General features: G+C 34.0%; 1 protein-coding gene across 3 annotated transcripts in view; it reads right to left on the bottom strand.

Annotated features, from left to right (window-relative positions):
• Window positions 1-16,625, bottom strand: part of trc (Serine/threonine-protein kinase tricornered) — a 60,082-nt gene that overhangs the window by 37,822 nt on the left and 5,635 nt on the right. The gene's annotated exons all lie outside the window — the stretch shown is intronic.

Genomic DNA, 16,625 nt, shown 5'->3' with positions numbered 1-16,625 from the left:
ACAAATCTTTGTGCGCCAATACAATAATGCTTTGCTACCGTTTTCAACAAGCTCCGTGGCGTAGTGGGTTGATGTTACGACTGCGACGCGTAAGGAGTGGGTTCGATACCCACTCAGGGCATGGTTTATTCGGCTATTATAGGAAATAATGTAACTATAAAAAATAAATAATATAGGGTAACCAGCATAGTTATTACCCGATTAAGGAATTGATACACAATTTTGGCCAATAGTGTCTTTATGTAGTAAAACATTGACATAAACTCTATTATAAACGCAACTTAAATATTCTTTCTAAAAGAACATCAGTCCTTTGTTTCAATAACTTTATACTAATTCAATATAAAACACTTATAAACCATAAATACTAGCGAATACTGTTAATTCAAATGTGTTATCCTTAACAAATATTGCAACAAACTTTTACCTTTTCTTTTCGAACTACACGCCTGTCGGACATGAGTTCTATAAATTAAAAATGTTACCAATATTCTAAAAATGACATATATCGCAATTAATTTGAACTGGTTACTTTAGAAATTAAAATAAAAGTATTATTCCTTAACATTGGCAATCACTGTATGATGGGCAATGACTGTAATGGTTACCCTAATCGTTTCACAGATTTCTAAATGACGTGCTTTTTGATATTTGACACAAATAGGTTTTTTCGTAGTGAAAAGAGTTTAGACTATTTACATTCTACATTCAAATTAAGAGTGATTTATCGAAAACGTATCTACGCACTGTAATAACAAAGGTCAAAGTTGTATGTAGTCGTAGATACATCATAACACAGTCGTATGCATGTTTAAAATGTCCTAAGTGCAACTTCGACGATAGAGACGAAATTCTTACTGTTTTGACGGTGTCAAGCGAATTATCGGCAAAATGGGTCATGAATCAGTTGGTTCGATAGTACACTCGTGAGATTTCAAGCAATGAAGAGTATAATTTGGCATCTTATTTTGTGTCACCTACAACACATAATGCACATAATGTTGTGAAGTTAATCTTATTCATAAACTGTAGTGTTTAAAAAGCCTTAACGATGAGAAAGGAATGGGGAAAGATTTCACGGTCATAGGGACCGTAGCTAAGAGAAATTCGGATTAACTTCAAGGCACATCTACGAGTAGTACCAGAAAATAACTTACGTCTCATCTTCTAAGATTGTATACAGGGAAATTTTCAAACACATCATGCCTAATAAAAAAAAATCTTAAGTAAAAATGTCTTCTAAATTAAATGAGATTTCTCAAAGCAAAAGTTTCCCAACTACAAAATTACATCTTTCATGTTGTAGCCACAGATAACCGTCAACTTCCACGGTCTCAACATCAAAGGACTTTCATAAAGTTTAGAGGACGAATAAGTAGGATTAAAAGTAGTGTGCCAGCATCAATATCATAGCTTTCGGCAACAAACTTCGAGCTTCAACGGACAGATTAAATCCTGCGCCGATACTCACTAAATACATAATTAGATACACCGGCAGCGCTTATACACGGTTGCACTCACCGGTCGATAAACGATAAGTGAAGAAGCTATCTTTAGCACAACCAATCTATAGATGGAGCGCCGTTTTAGTAATTGAGCAATACCTTTGGGCTTTGGAGTGCAAGTGCTAAGCTTATTTAGAGACCTTCGAGTTGTCTATCGACTTTGGTATACATGAAAGAAGGAAGATTGTATTCTCTAAATACTCTGCTATATGAATGACTGTACTAATGTGTCAAAAATAGCATAAAATGTTAGAAGGCAGCCAAAAGAAAAAACGAAGGCCTCCCAGTCCTCTACGCCCACTATTTGATGAACCAGAACGAGTTGATCAATCTTAGACCCTAAAACTCTTGATGATTTTATGCTTAGTATTTTCGTTCTGAACGGTAAACGGTAACGCTTCAAAAGGAACAAGGAAATGCAAGAAATAATACGATGACGACACTAACCATTGATGAAACTCTGATAGGGCATTATTAGGTAAAGAGGCACCTGTAAGATTGTAAATGAAGGCAGAAGTAGGCAAAGTAAAACCATTAAAAGTATGACGAATACTACGTTATATCGCTACTGAAATACATGAATAGACGAACGCAATCGATCCAAACCAGAAATAACTTGGTTATACTTGGTTATATAAAGAGCATAATATTCACGAACTACAAACCAAATGAGTGACAAGGGTTATTGACCAATCAATGGATTCTTTGTGCACAATGCTGGGTTGCGGATTCAATTTCTTCTAATATAACGTTGTATGGCTAAATTGAAGTCAACGACCTTTTATGCACTCCTCTGAATTGGGTCTTGATAAATCACAATGAGGATGCAAATAGGCTACTTGTGATAAACTCCCTTAAGATTGAAAGCCCTCTTGAGAACTTCCTGCTATCTTCAATGTACTAACAAAGATTACAGATAGATTGCTATTGCTATCTTAGACTAATACGTCAAAATGATTTTTTGGTTTTGGGATTGCTATCCATGATTGAGTTATAAGCGAAGTAACTTTAAAATGGTAGACGCCTGTCGTTAATTGGTAAACGGTGGATAGCTAGGGCATTGAATATGACCGTTTGGAGATAGTTTGGTAAAGGCCACTAGGCTACTAATATAAAAGATTAATTTTCGATGTAATCATTATATTCGTACAAATTACATTGCAGTCTTAATTTTGAGAGAGTACAGCTTATCAGTCACATACCAACGAAAAAATTGCGATGAAATTGCAAAGTACTCATTTTTTTTTTATATTAATAGTACACATAAAAAATTATCGGGATTAAACTAGTGTAAGGACATATACAAACAGATACTAGAGAAAGAGACCTACCGAATACTCTAATCCTTGAAGGCATTAAACCCATGACGCCTTGTCGAAGTATCTACTGGTAGAGAGAATCACTGAAGACTAAACGAAAGAATTGTCTAGTCCGAATGACGCGATGTTCAATAGTGAAATGTATTAAATTTCGTTCTACATAGTGTTAATTATTGTAAAATATAATTAAATAAATTACTGTACAAAACTTTTTAAATACAGTTCTTGATTACTAAACTGTTAATTATAACACCAAAGTTTGTCGGCAGAACTATTTAAAATGTACTAATTACTATTATATAATAAATAAAATAATGACTGTTATACGTAAGAAATATTTCTTATAGTTCAAAAGTTGTGTATTTCATAGAATTATACGATAAAATATTCACAAATAGAGTAGTAGGCGACTATTATCGTTATCAAGTAGTTAACGGGCCGACAAAAAAATAACAATAATAAATTAATGTCTATGTAAGTACGTGTACTTTTATAAGGAAAACGTAGGAATCGGTAACATATTGAATTTATCAGGGTGACAAGGTCACAACTAGTTGGTTACGACTATAACTAGGTTTCAGGATAAGACTTACTAATTTTGAGATAACAACAATTCATTTTTTTCCAAAACAAAGAAGATTCTTACAACCGGTTTCTCATGTACATTTAACGGTAGTTTATCTATTCAATAGCGTCAAAACTCATCCAAAAACAAACCCTATTGAATAGATAAACCACCGCTAAATGTACCTACTCAGAAACCGGGAGTTAGACATTTTTAAGAACAGCAACAACAGTCTTTCAAAAAGCTCATAGTTATATTGGTATACCTAGGTATAATTTTATTCATTTCGCGATTAAAGCGAGTTAAGTTTAGATTTCCAAGTTTTAACAAAAGAAAAAGCAAATTATATGCAATTTGGCAGTGCTTAACTTGCCTGGTATCATTAGTATCCACTTTACTATGCGATTATTTAATTTAAAAATATCTAATTTCGAAACCAAATCTCACAAGGTTTGAAAATCAAAGTAAAGTTGCCACCAGTTCAAAACCTGGATCAAGTGAGAAAACCGACAAGAAAGCCTGTACTTTTTATCATCACAATAATGTATTCCTTCCACGTGTCCCACCTACTGCAATCAATAGCAATATAACATTTCTATAATTAGTTATTAATTTAATTTCGCAGAACCTTATAAGCTGATCAAGTAAGAGCCTTTGCAATAAGAAGACCTACGCAATTAATTGATATTGACGTTTCAATCGTAAGCCCCCAGTGTTCATTTATAAGTAGCGATATAGGCCGACAACTTGGTAGAGAGTATGTAAAAGTCGCTATTAGCAGAGCTATACAACAACGAGAATTTAGATCCTCAGTGACCCTAACCTATGAAGCGGATGGTGGCCTGTCTGAGCTACTTTATTTTGGATATATACTCTTTATTGTAAATTATGTATATTATTAAATCCCAACCCGCAATTGGCCTGTGTGGACTCAAGGTCTAACCCCTCCCTTATTACGGGAGGAGACCCTTGCCCAGCAGTGGGACATTAATGGCTTACATTTATTTATCTATTATTAATTACTACCGACTGGCCGGACTTCGTCCGGGTGTAATACGATTTTATCCCGTTGGTTCCATCCCCGTGGGAATTTTAATCCCATACAAATAAAACTTTGTCTTTACAGTCACAAATATTAAAAAATAACCATCCAATTTAGTTTAGTTGTTCTAAAGCTATGAGCGTAGATACATTTCGGTGATTCATTTTCATTTAAAATAAGCAAGATAAATCGTGCTTGCCAGGGTTCTCTACTAAGGTGTAGCACTACAGGTTCTAAGGCTTGGCTTAATACAATTTATTTAATTGGAATGAAATCAAATGTACCGGGAATATTGCGTGGCTTTACATAGAAAATATTACTTTGTGCCAATATTATTGATTCATGGAATACATACAAGAACATTCAAGACATTTAGGAACGGTTTCTCCATTTCTGGATAATTATCAGACGGAATTTGTTTTTATACATTTTCTGTCATTGTTTTACTTATTTAGCAAATAGATTATCTAGAACTTATTTGTAATCAGTAGTAGTAAATTCAAATAAAGTAGCCAAAGATTTTCGAACTCAGCGGAATGGGACTGTGGTTCATTCGGTTTTCAGAATAAGTTCAAATTTCATCTACATCGACCAAAACTCACATATTTTTATCATTTTTCATGTTTCGTGGAAAAACACAAGAATATTTTTTAGCATTTCTAACAAAATAAATTATAATATAGAGCTTCTTTCACCATTTACGTAAGCGTACGTTTAAGTGCCGCTCAATTAGGCTATTGAGCCGTCACTTCAAAAATGAGAAAGATTAATTATTAATAATGAGTAGTATTATAATGATAATAATGCTAAATACATTTAAGATGTATGTTTGAAATATATTTGGACTACTTTTAATATGTACTTGTTAAGGAATTTCATCTCCTCTCACCTAATAGTAAGAGATTTTAAATCCACGCATACCCACACCATAACTTTACACTATTCACATTCATTCAATAACAATTTTATGTCACTATTTCCTTAACAACTACAATAGACATATAGAATTGCAACGACCGCCTAAAAACGACAAACAATTTTTTTTTTGTTGATACAACTATACCAATCCTAGCAGTGTGCAAGGACACTGACTTTCTAAAAGAGCCTAACTGCCTTGCGTGTATCGCTGACTCAGTAATACCTATTTATTTGACTTATATACTCGAAACCTTTTACAAAAACGTTGCTTATAAAATAAACTTATAATAAGGGATTTCAAAATATAATTCTTCTTTTTTTTATTGAAAGGGGAAATTATTTTGGAAACATATAGCCCAAATAGGATTATTGATTTCAATTCTACGCTAGTGTAATGTTTACTCAATCCAAATTACAAGCTGTATAAAAATACGATTAGTAATTTTCGTTTTTTTTTATGTCAACTGAGAATAAACTAAGAACATAAATATACTCGTTAATCTATTGCTTGGCACGGATCTTTTCCCCTAATGATAGGGAACTTAGCCCTTGTGTACCGCACAAGCCAAATGCTGCTTAAAAACATAAGGATAGTAAATTCTATAATCAATTGGACATTTTAAAATATCACCAATAACAAGCAAATGATCAAAGTTTACAAGTATTGCTTATATTGTAAACGCGGAAGTTTGTAAGGATGGATGTATGTACGATTATAAGATGATTGTTACTCTTTCACGAAAAATCTCCTAGACGGTTTTGATAAAATCAACTACGCAGATGATTTATACATAGGATACTTTTAACTCCGGAAAATCTTTTCTGCGGACGAATTCCCATCCATGAACTAGTATACAAGAACAAAATAAACTCAGAAAACGCACGCGACATATAAGTAGATTATGACGTCATAATACAGTATACCGTCGTACGTCACCGTTGGGACCTTGACACAGCCTCTCCTTGTCAGTTGCTAATGACCGCTTATGTACCGCGAAACACACTATATGTGTACTGTTTACTTAGATACTCTTTAACTTGTACACAATAGAACATGTAGTATCTAGTTATTGTTTGCGTAACGAATGAGTACAACCAATATATCAGAACAATATGTAAGATACCTTGCCCAGCTGTGAGAAAGCGTGAAACGAAGAAGGGGCACAAACTTAAGGCATTTATGATTGATACATTCGCGAAGGAGCTGTTTACAAGAAAATAAGGTTAAGATAGTTTAAACAGAAATGATAAGTCAGCTTTTATCAGCATAGTGATGTGAGACTTAACTTTCACTCGGGACCATAGAAGGATCAAGTAAAGAAATAATAATATGTTCAACTGTATTATTTTCTAGTATAAAACAATGGACGATTAAGGTCAAAAATGACAAATCGTAAAAGCGACAATAACAAAAACAAGTTGAAAACACACCTCTCTTTCTTTTCATAGTAAATAGAAAGAGCGAACACGACATTAATATGACAAACATGTCCTAGAAATCAGTTATATTGGAGTCGTGACACGCCACAAATCAACACACCCAAGGCCCACACTTTTATTAGTCAAAATCGCATATCTTCACTTGTTTAAATAAAAGCCGAATGAATTCAATACAATGACATCATGCTTGGAGAAATATTGCCACGGAATCGATAGCAAAATATATGCAGAAAATACATTTTGGAGATAAATTTAATAACTGGGTGATAGATGTCGAAGGGTTTTTTCATATTCTCGTATTCGGCGTTATTGAAATGTGGATATGCTGGGAGTAGTAATTCCGTATTGGATTTTTTTCAATTACAGGTATGCTTAAATTGACAATTCTTTATTGCAATTCACAATGTCAGGTATTTAAAACTTGATTTAATAACATATAAAATGGATTTCTAGTCCAAGTATACTCCACGATTATTAATAAAGGCCTTCGAAGTGTTCACTATAAAAGGATCTTTAGTATCATTTCGAAAAGTAAACAGAAGTAGAAAAGGAGGCTAAGAGAAAGTCAGTAAAGATATCCTTTTATGTCACGATAGAACAACAATCCCTATTTAGTAACAAACTAAATTAAAAGCACCGTTCGAAAGTCTATAGTAAACAAATAAACTTACTATTTCAATGATTGAAAAGGCAGTAGATTTTTGATAATTTCAAAAAATACGAATATGTGTTTCCACATGACGAGTAATTTTCTTTACAATCGTGTAATAGACTAGATTCTTAAGATATCTTTAAAAGAAACATTGAATACAATAGGGGATTTATACACAAACAAGGTGACATGAAAAGAAATGGTAGGAGAAAGACAAAAGAATTCCACTCCATTAGAAATTATTTTTATCCTATTATGTAGCGATCAAGTCGAGAGGAACAAAGGGGTATGAGACAAACACATTATAGCTTTATATTGTGACTATGTGTTACTCGAGGTTTCACTGGAGTAGACATTTTCTAGTGGGCGAGTATTCTATCCCTTTAAAGCGAATTAACTTATTTTTTTAGTGTTTTTGCTGTAAGACCACAAATTATGCTATGTTTACCTAAAAGACTTAATACCGCGCAATACCGCGCCTATGAGTTTATGCGCATCCGGGATTCTACCAGCATTATTTCTAAACCGAAGAACTTTAAATACCGATCGAAAGATTACTATTTTGATAGTCTATCGTCACACTCTTGGAACGAACTAGTCGTCAAGTGATGCTTACTACAGGTTAGTTACAATTTTTTTATGGTTGTATTCACATTATTTTGCCTGATTCCTCAGTAACTATCGTTCAAAGATACAACAGGCGTTAAAGGCTGATATTACTTTCCCACTACATAATCATGGCTAAGTATATTAGCATAGACGGACGCCAGGGCGGTCGCCACCCACACGGTGGCGTCTTCAGCCCGATTGTACACGCTGACTCGATTGTTTGGTCTACTGCTTACCCTCAGTTCGAATTTCACTTCGAAGAACCACTGATAAATGTACATACTACAGGGAAGCTGAGCTTATTGTATTTCAGTTATGCAATGCATTGAAATATTATAAGAGGGGAACTTAAATACTGGTTAAAACAAGCAGTGTTGTCAGCTCGGAAGACAGCCTACAGGACGATAAAAAAGACGTCAACGAATTTTCCGATAGAATTTCATAAAACAATACCTTTTGTCCGAAATTTCGTTCGCACCATGGAACAAGAACACAAGGCATGCTAAATATGCTCGTCCGATCCTGTCTGTCTCGTATGCATGTATGAAAAAATAAGCGTTGGAGTATGTTCATAAACGAAAAAATCTTTTCGCCTACGAGCTTTGGATACGTAGAATACAAAAACTCAAAAACGTCTAGACTGACGTACACTTTTAATTAAATAGCCATATCTTTAAGAAGTACCTGAAAATGGCCATTAAAAACTAAATTAACGCGATTATTTCCAGTCAAGATTTGCATTCAATATTATTTTTTACGACTATCTACGTTAAACAATTCCTACAATTCTTGAAAGTCAATGATTTTGTTTACATACATAACTGCTTAATGATTGCTCTGGTATGTGCAAAGACTTTTCCCAAAGGACGATACCAAAAAAAAGTGCAATAAATGGCACCATAAAATCGGACTCAAAAACGGGAAATCATTGAAGCAGAAATCGAACAATATCATAAATGTCAAAGGGTTATCTTGTGTCATACAATGCCTTGGTATTGCTACATTAATATAAATTGAATTGCGACTTCCCCCAACCCCTGTAGGCACCAGTATTTCTCTCTATTGTCTAGTCAATCTAATGTAGAATTATTTTAGCATATGTGATTGGAAATCTATGTTTATACCATTGCTAGTCATTTGATTTATGAGCCTAATTTTTATCATTCGTTTCTATTCTAACCCGCACGTGGACAGCATGGTGGTCTCAAGGGTTTATCCTCTACCTCCCTCGGGAACGAAGGTTCGGGGAGAAGACTCTTTTCCAGCGGTAAGACAGTCATGGGTAAAACAGAACTTGAAGGACGTAAGGCACATAGTCTCACGTTCCTTAGGTTTAAACAACTCTTAACATAAGTATTACGCTGGCTTTGTCGCTTTGATGTGTACAGTAGCAACCAAAATACGTGGACTATTATTCATTTATTTATATTTCTGCATTCGGCCGATACCTATGTAGGTATAATAAACCCAATTACGTAATTATAAATACAACTTGCAAAAAGTTATTTTTATCCCAAAATGGATTTTAAGATCGAAATACCGTTCTTTAATCTCTGTGGGAATAAATTCGACACATATGAAATAATATGTACGTATGTAAGAAAAGATTCTACCTAGTGAGTAATTAATAAACTTAAACACATAAAAGAGCAATATAAAGGGAATAAACAAGTGGTGTAAAACGCTCGCTAAACCAGATAATTAGTTAAAAGCCGGTAGGCATCGGGGACTATAAAATTTTATATCTGTACCGAATTGGAGAAAGTTTGTAGGTCGCATACATGTAACCAGATTGAATTTGTTTAATATTTACACTTATGTAAAGAGCCACGCTTGTTATTTTAATCGTGCAGAAGTATACCTTTGCACTTAAGGGTAATATTTTTGACGTATCTCATTAGCATCCTATCCTGATAATATTTTATAGATATAGATAAATGTATGTTTGCTTGTTAATTTTTCTCGATTCTGGACGGATTTTAGTAAAATTTGGTACACTTGTTTATAACCTGGATTAACACATACGATACTTTCTACCGCGGGAATTTTTTTTACACGGATGAAATCACTAGCAGGAGCTAGTCTGCCATGAAATAAAATTCGGGACATTTTGATACGCAGTAGTGTTTACTTTAAACAATATCAGTGTCTATATTTTTGTTCGGACTAGATACTCTGAGGTCTGCCAACGCAGTTTTCAATTTACAGAAATATAAATCCATAATAACATGAAACTTTGAGGCTTTGGTCAACTCATCCCGCTTGATCTCATCCCGCGGGATGAGTTGTCCTAGTCCAATTTTTGAATCGGAAAACTCATCCCGCTGATATATTTTACGATTTGTACAGACTTGAAAAAAAGTGGTTCACGCGCATTAGGACTAACTCTCAGTGTGGCAACCGACTCGCTAGTGTACTATTACTCATTATGGCCACTGCCCCTTTAGGCTACTTCTGAATAGAGCTACTTCTTAAAATTCGGAATTGATTACGGAAGTAAGTACTACTACTAAGTCTAGTCAACAAGTTTAAAAAAAAATGACGTTTTATTTCTTAATAAGTGTCCCAACATAATATGTAATAGTCCCCGTGACACAAGAGCAATTCTTAGAGCGGGAGTTGTCCTTTCGAATCCCACCCGGGACAAATCTTTGTGTGATGAGCACGAGTATTTGTTCTGAGCCTGGATGTCAATATAATATAAATTTAAATATGTATTTAGAAGTATATAAGTATGTTTATCAGTCATTTGGTTACCATAGTACAAGCTCTGCTTAGTTTGGAATCAAATGACCGTGTGTGAGTCCAATGATTTTTATTTATTTAAAAAGAAAGGAAATAAAATATATCGATAAATAAGTGAGTAATAATATTCATCAGACATTTTTGAATGTACAGCTTATAACACAAAAAGAATATTTATTTAACCTCATCTCCTACTGTAATAAACATAAGACCACATTTATAGCAACAGTTTTGTTCACGAATGTACAAATATTTCAAATAATACAGTACATTTTTACCTTTTCTTTAAAGCGGGATGAGTTGACTAAAGAAAAATAATAAAAATATTAATGTGGACAACTTATCCCGCGGGATAAGTTTTAAGTGGGATGAAATGACCAAAGCCTCGAAACTTTACTGTACATGCCCATTTAGAATTTCCAAATATGAGAAAGCTTAACACACAGGTCTGTCGTAGTGTACTTAAGTACCAGACGAACGAAGACCTTTTGTTAATTGTTGCAGCTGCACCTGTCTACATTTCATACCCTCACGTCTGGTTCCCACGGGTCTAAAGGAATATGTCTGCCATAGGACTGTCTACAACCAAAATCGAAGGTACACCACGCAATGCACGGCGGAAATTTTCCATTTTCAACTCAAAATAATGTTTGTCCCGTCTCTTAAACGAAGGGCAAATTACGTTTTGTGATTCAAGTGTAATTGGCGATATTAGTAACATATTATTCAAGATATACGCTGCAATAACTTTCCCAAATAATCTATAGTTTTGTACAGCGTTGCAACAGCAGCGCGATTTCCATTACTCATAAAGTTTGGAAAATCCCGCTTTGCCTCATAAATATAGCAACCCTGATATATGGATGTTTCTCGACTTTGAATAAATAAAATTCGTGAATCTCATCAAAGGTTACGATTACCTAAGCACAAACATTGTCACAAATATTTATTTATAACTTGACAGAACTTTAAACACTTATTCAAGTGAACCGTAGGAAATCGATGGACGGTAACTTCCGTACGATTTTAAACCGTGTGCCCTTGCCAACAGTGTGTATATTAGATCGTTGTTTCTTCGTAAACTTGATAAACTGTTGGCGTGAGAAATTAACAGTGATTTCATAATCGAACACCATCGACAGCCATCTTTGTTTGTGACGTCATGCCATGGTACGATATGCACGAAGGCATGTGACGAGTGGGGATTCCTGAGTGATATAATCCATGGTATTGTGATTTGTTTACGGTGAAAGGCTTTATAGGTGAAACTAAGTTGGTAGCTTTTAAGAGCCATTTTATAAGACTAGCTTCCGTCCGCGTTCTAATGTTTTTCGGGGTAAAAAGTGTCCTATGTCCAAGTCCAGTTAGTAAACTAAAAGTTGCTTAAATTTCATAAAAAATTACTCAGAAGTTTTTGTTGGAAAAGCTTACAAATATACATCTAACCTCATAAACTTTAGCAATTATATAAGTGTGATTGATATTAAATCATAGCCTTTTTATAAGCCTCCTAATTTCACTTTATTAAGGGGCTGTTTTTTAAAGAATTAGATGATATTGTTAATGAACTGACACCGTGTTAATTCCATCAAAATCAGTTCACAAGATTCTTGAAAGCGTAGCTAAGAAATTCTCGTTATTTAAAATTTCATGGTTAAATAAGGGCACGCAATATTGCGTAAAAACGTTTCAATTTTAAAACCAGAGAGTTGTTATATTTCTGGATTTTTACTATGGAAACAGGAAACGATTATGTTTATATGCAATTTAAAATATCATGAGGATATTGTTTTGTGAATGAGATAAGACATTTGAACATAATGTGTCGAAAATATGGTTCTATAGTTCGCAAGTTCGATTCCCCTAAAGGCATTCTCTAGCAAGATGATGGTGATGATGACTTGATGATCTGTTGATTGAACAATGTTGCACAACTTTTATATAATAGTCCGGTAACCTATCCCATAGATAAAATAACAGCAAATGTATGAGAACTGTCAACTATCCACCGAAGTAACCGAAATTAATTAAAAAAAGAGTGAATCCGGGGCTTCCTTTATGAAGGATTTATCATAGATCAATGATCAATATTTTTAAATTTATCGTATGGTTATTGGATAACTTAATGTAAAAGTTATTCAACCCTCTAACATTGTTTAGGCTGTTATCTCAATTTATAGCAACTGGGACCAACACTTGGCGATGTAGCCTCCGAATTACGGAGATGCTATGCTCAGCTGAAATATTACTACGCGGCAACATATTTATAACATATCCACGCCAAAGACTTCACACACTGATTGCTTACCGACTGATGAGTGCAAATGGTTAGGAGCACTTGAATTCATACTTCAAGGAAATGCAAATATTATTATCAAATAATTAGTCTAAACGTATGCTACTGCTGGCGTAAGATACTAAATACTCCATAATTAAATAATGACAGCATTCTATTCACATTCTGTTTGAAACACCATAAATTAATCGATGAGTAATCGATTCTTTTGCCAACAGACGAGTGACGTCACGTGTACATAATGTACTATCGAACAAGCTGAATCATGACCCACCATGTGCTCAATTTCTAAAACACGTCTATATACACGAAGGTTGAAATTCGCTTGAACCTACGTTTCCTTGGTGATGAATTTGTTATCTGTCATTATTGCGACAAATATTATTTTGTGCGTCAATACAATAATGCTTTGCTACCGTTTTCAACAGGCTCCGTGGCGTAGTAGGTTGATGTTACGACTGCGACGCGTCAAGAGTGGGTTCGATACCCACTCAGGATATGGTTTATTCGGCCATTATAGGAAATAATGTAACTATAAAAATTAAAATAATATAGGGTAACCAGCATAGTTATTACCCGGTTAAGGAATTGATACACAATTTTGGTCAATATTATCTTTATTTAGTAAAACATTGACATAAACTCTATTATAAACGCAACTTAAATATTCTTTCTAAAAGAACATCAGTCCTTTGTTTCAATAACTTTATACTTATTCAATATAAAACACTTAAAAACCAGAAATACTAGCGAATACTGTTAATTCAAATGTGTTATCCTTAACAAATATTACAACAAACTTACTTTTTCTTTTCGAATTACACACCTGTCGCACAAACGTCGGACATGAGTTCTATAAATTAAAAATGTTACCAATATTATAAAAGTGACATATATCGCAATTAATTTGAACTGGTTACTTTAGAAATTAAAATAAACGTATTATTCCTTAACATTGGCAATCACTGTATGATGGGCAATGACTATAGTGGTTACCCTAATCGTTTCACAGATTTCTAAATGACGTGCTATTTGATATTTGACACAAATAGGTTTTTTCGTAGTGAAAAGAGTTTAGACTATTTACATTCTAGATTCAAATTAAGAGTGATTTATCGAAAACGTATCTACGTACTATAATAACAAAGGTCAAAGTTGTCTGTAGTCGTAATACACCATAACACATTCGTATGCGTGTTTAAAATGTCCTAAGTGCAACTTCGACGATAAAGATGAAATTCTTACTGTTTTGACGGTGTCAAGCGAATTATCGGCAAAATGGGTCATGATTCAGTTGGTTCGATAGTACATATATGTAAGTATGACAATGTGTTTATGTACAAATACAGAATAATGATTCAGTTTTGAATGGGGAACAGAATTTGTAGCACTCATTGTTCATAGTATTTCGATCTGAAGTAAGTCATGCGTTAACCACAAACTGTAAATTCCGAACGGAAACTTTTATGTCATATAGAATGTAACTATTCAAATTTTGTAACTGCCTACACCCCTTTTATAGACTTATGAATAAACAGTAGTCTACTTCTCTAATACCTCCTAACTCCTGCTTCTACGAGTAAGAAGGAATTTGTACGAAGTATTTGAAGATCGTAACCAGTGGCAATATTTTTGTTTGTCTTCCTACTACGACGAAACCAAGACATGATTATTATGGATTCAAGACCTATTTTAATAAGAGTAGCATTGAGCATAATATATAATTCCTGTCAGCCCCTTCAACCGTAGCCGTGAGCCTAAGAAAGACCTAAATCAGTCAAAGCAAACTATAGTCGACCTATCGCTACAAGTTCCGCATAGAAAAAAAGCAATTACATTTTTTCCGACCTAGAATCAAACTCTTGACAATGCAGTCGCAGTCTACCGCATACAGCAACGAGGCAATTAAAATGGCGTTATTGTTTTCGTAATGGTCGGTTGAAGTAAATAAACAAAGTTTTGTAGTTGTGACGTCATAATGTAGTGTCTCGGTGAGTCATCTTCGTGTAATACGGGATGAGTCAATGTAGTTATGGAAAATTATGTTTGTCGTGGGAATGGCTTTGATTTTTAGGCTAGTAACTGTACAAGCTATGGCACAAACGTGGCTATACTATTAAGTTCTAGATTGGTCTTAATGGCGTTCCTGTATGCGAATGTGAAAGCGAAATAAGTATGAAGGGCATCGCAAATAGCGTTTTTTTGGTCTCCAGTACAAGTTTAATTCTTTTTTTCATAGCAATATGTACTTGAATTTCTAAAACTCATCTCTTAGTGGTCCTCTACTTTTCCTAAGGAATACTAATTCCTTTATACCAAATTTCAAATTTCTACGTTCAATAGTTTCGGCTGTGGGTTGTCCATCAGTCAGTCACTCAATAACTGAAGAGTTTTTTAAATAATGCTAATGAATATATCACATTTATTTATAAACTAGAGTATAGAATATTGTAGAGAATATACCGATCATTAGCACAGCGCATGCAATATAATAAATTGACAATCAATCATGGTCAGCTCCTCGCAACAGCAGTTTATATTAAAACATTCAATATGTAAACACATAAGAGCTATAACTTTAAAATATCATAAAATCGAAATCATTTATTGGTGCAAGTCAATGATAAAGAGAGTAAATTTTCCGCCAGTACGGAAGGTAGAGACAATGACAAGAGCCGGCAAGAAACTGTTCGCCACTTTTCACAGTTGCTCACTTGGATATTGCCTCCATAACATAAGCATTAAAGCTAGAACCCCCAAAAAGATAGCATAGATACCTCCTTTATCAAAATACAGAAAACCACGCCTCAAACTCACGGAAATTCCAATCTAACAAAAATTATCACTTGCTATGACCAAACAAAAATCTTTATTTAGATTAAAAAACTTATTTTGCTTTCACACAAACACATAAAATAACAATGAGTCTGTACAAATTATCAGTCACTATCTTCTGCCCGCGAGTTCGTCCACGTGCAAAGATATCCCGGTGTAAAAAGTATCCTAAGTTGTAACCCAAGTTATAAGCTATCAGTGTATTGAATTTTATTAAAATCCGTCTACTAGATTTTCGTTAAAGAGTAACAAACATACAGAATTTAATACTTAAAATTTTATTGACATTTCACACGGCCAAAACTGTTCTTAGCCTCTGAAAATATGGTCACCTATTTAATTATCATGCAAAAATGTGTAATAGCCAGTGATGAACAGTGTTTAACAATAAAATCATGTTGTTTAATAAACAATTTGAAATACACATAAATTGTTTTATTACAAACTATTAGAAAATTTATAGCACATGACTTATTACTTATAAGTGTATGTGTGTTTAAGTGCATGAGTGTATTGTGTATTGTATACATCTATAGCTATTATATTCTGCAAAAAGTTAGCTTTTAGCTCATGTTCGACTCAGTACTGATTTAGGTTAAACCCTGTAGTCCAGTTAGGGGTGACGAACTGGACAATGGCAAATGCAGGTATAAATTTATCATATGGCAGACCAGAGTGTTATTTCATTCGTAGTGTTTA

This window comes from Anticarsia gemmatalis, chromosome Z (genome assembly GCF_050436995.1).
Source record: "Anticarsia gemmatalis isolate Benzon Research Colony breed Stoneville strain chromosome Z, ilAntGemm2 primary, whole genome shotgun sequence".
NCBI lineage: Eukaryota > Metazoa > Arthropoda > Insecta > Lepidoptera > Erebidae > Anticarsia > Anticarsia gemmatalis.
This window is presented reverse-complemented; position numbering and strand designations above follow the sequence as displayed.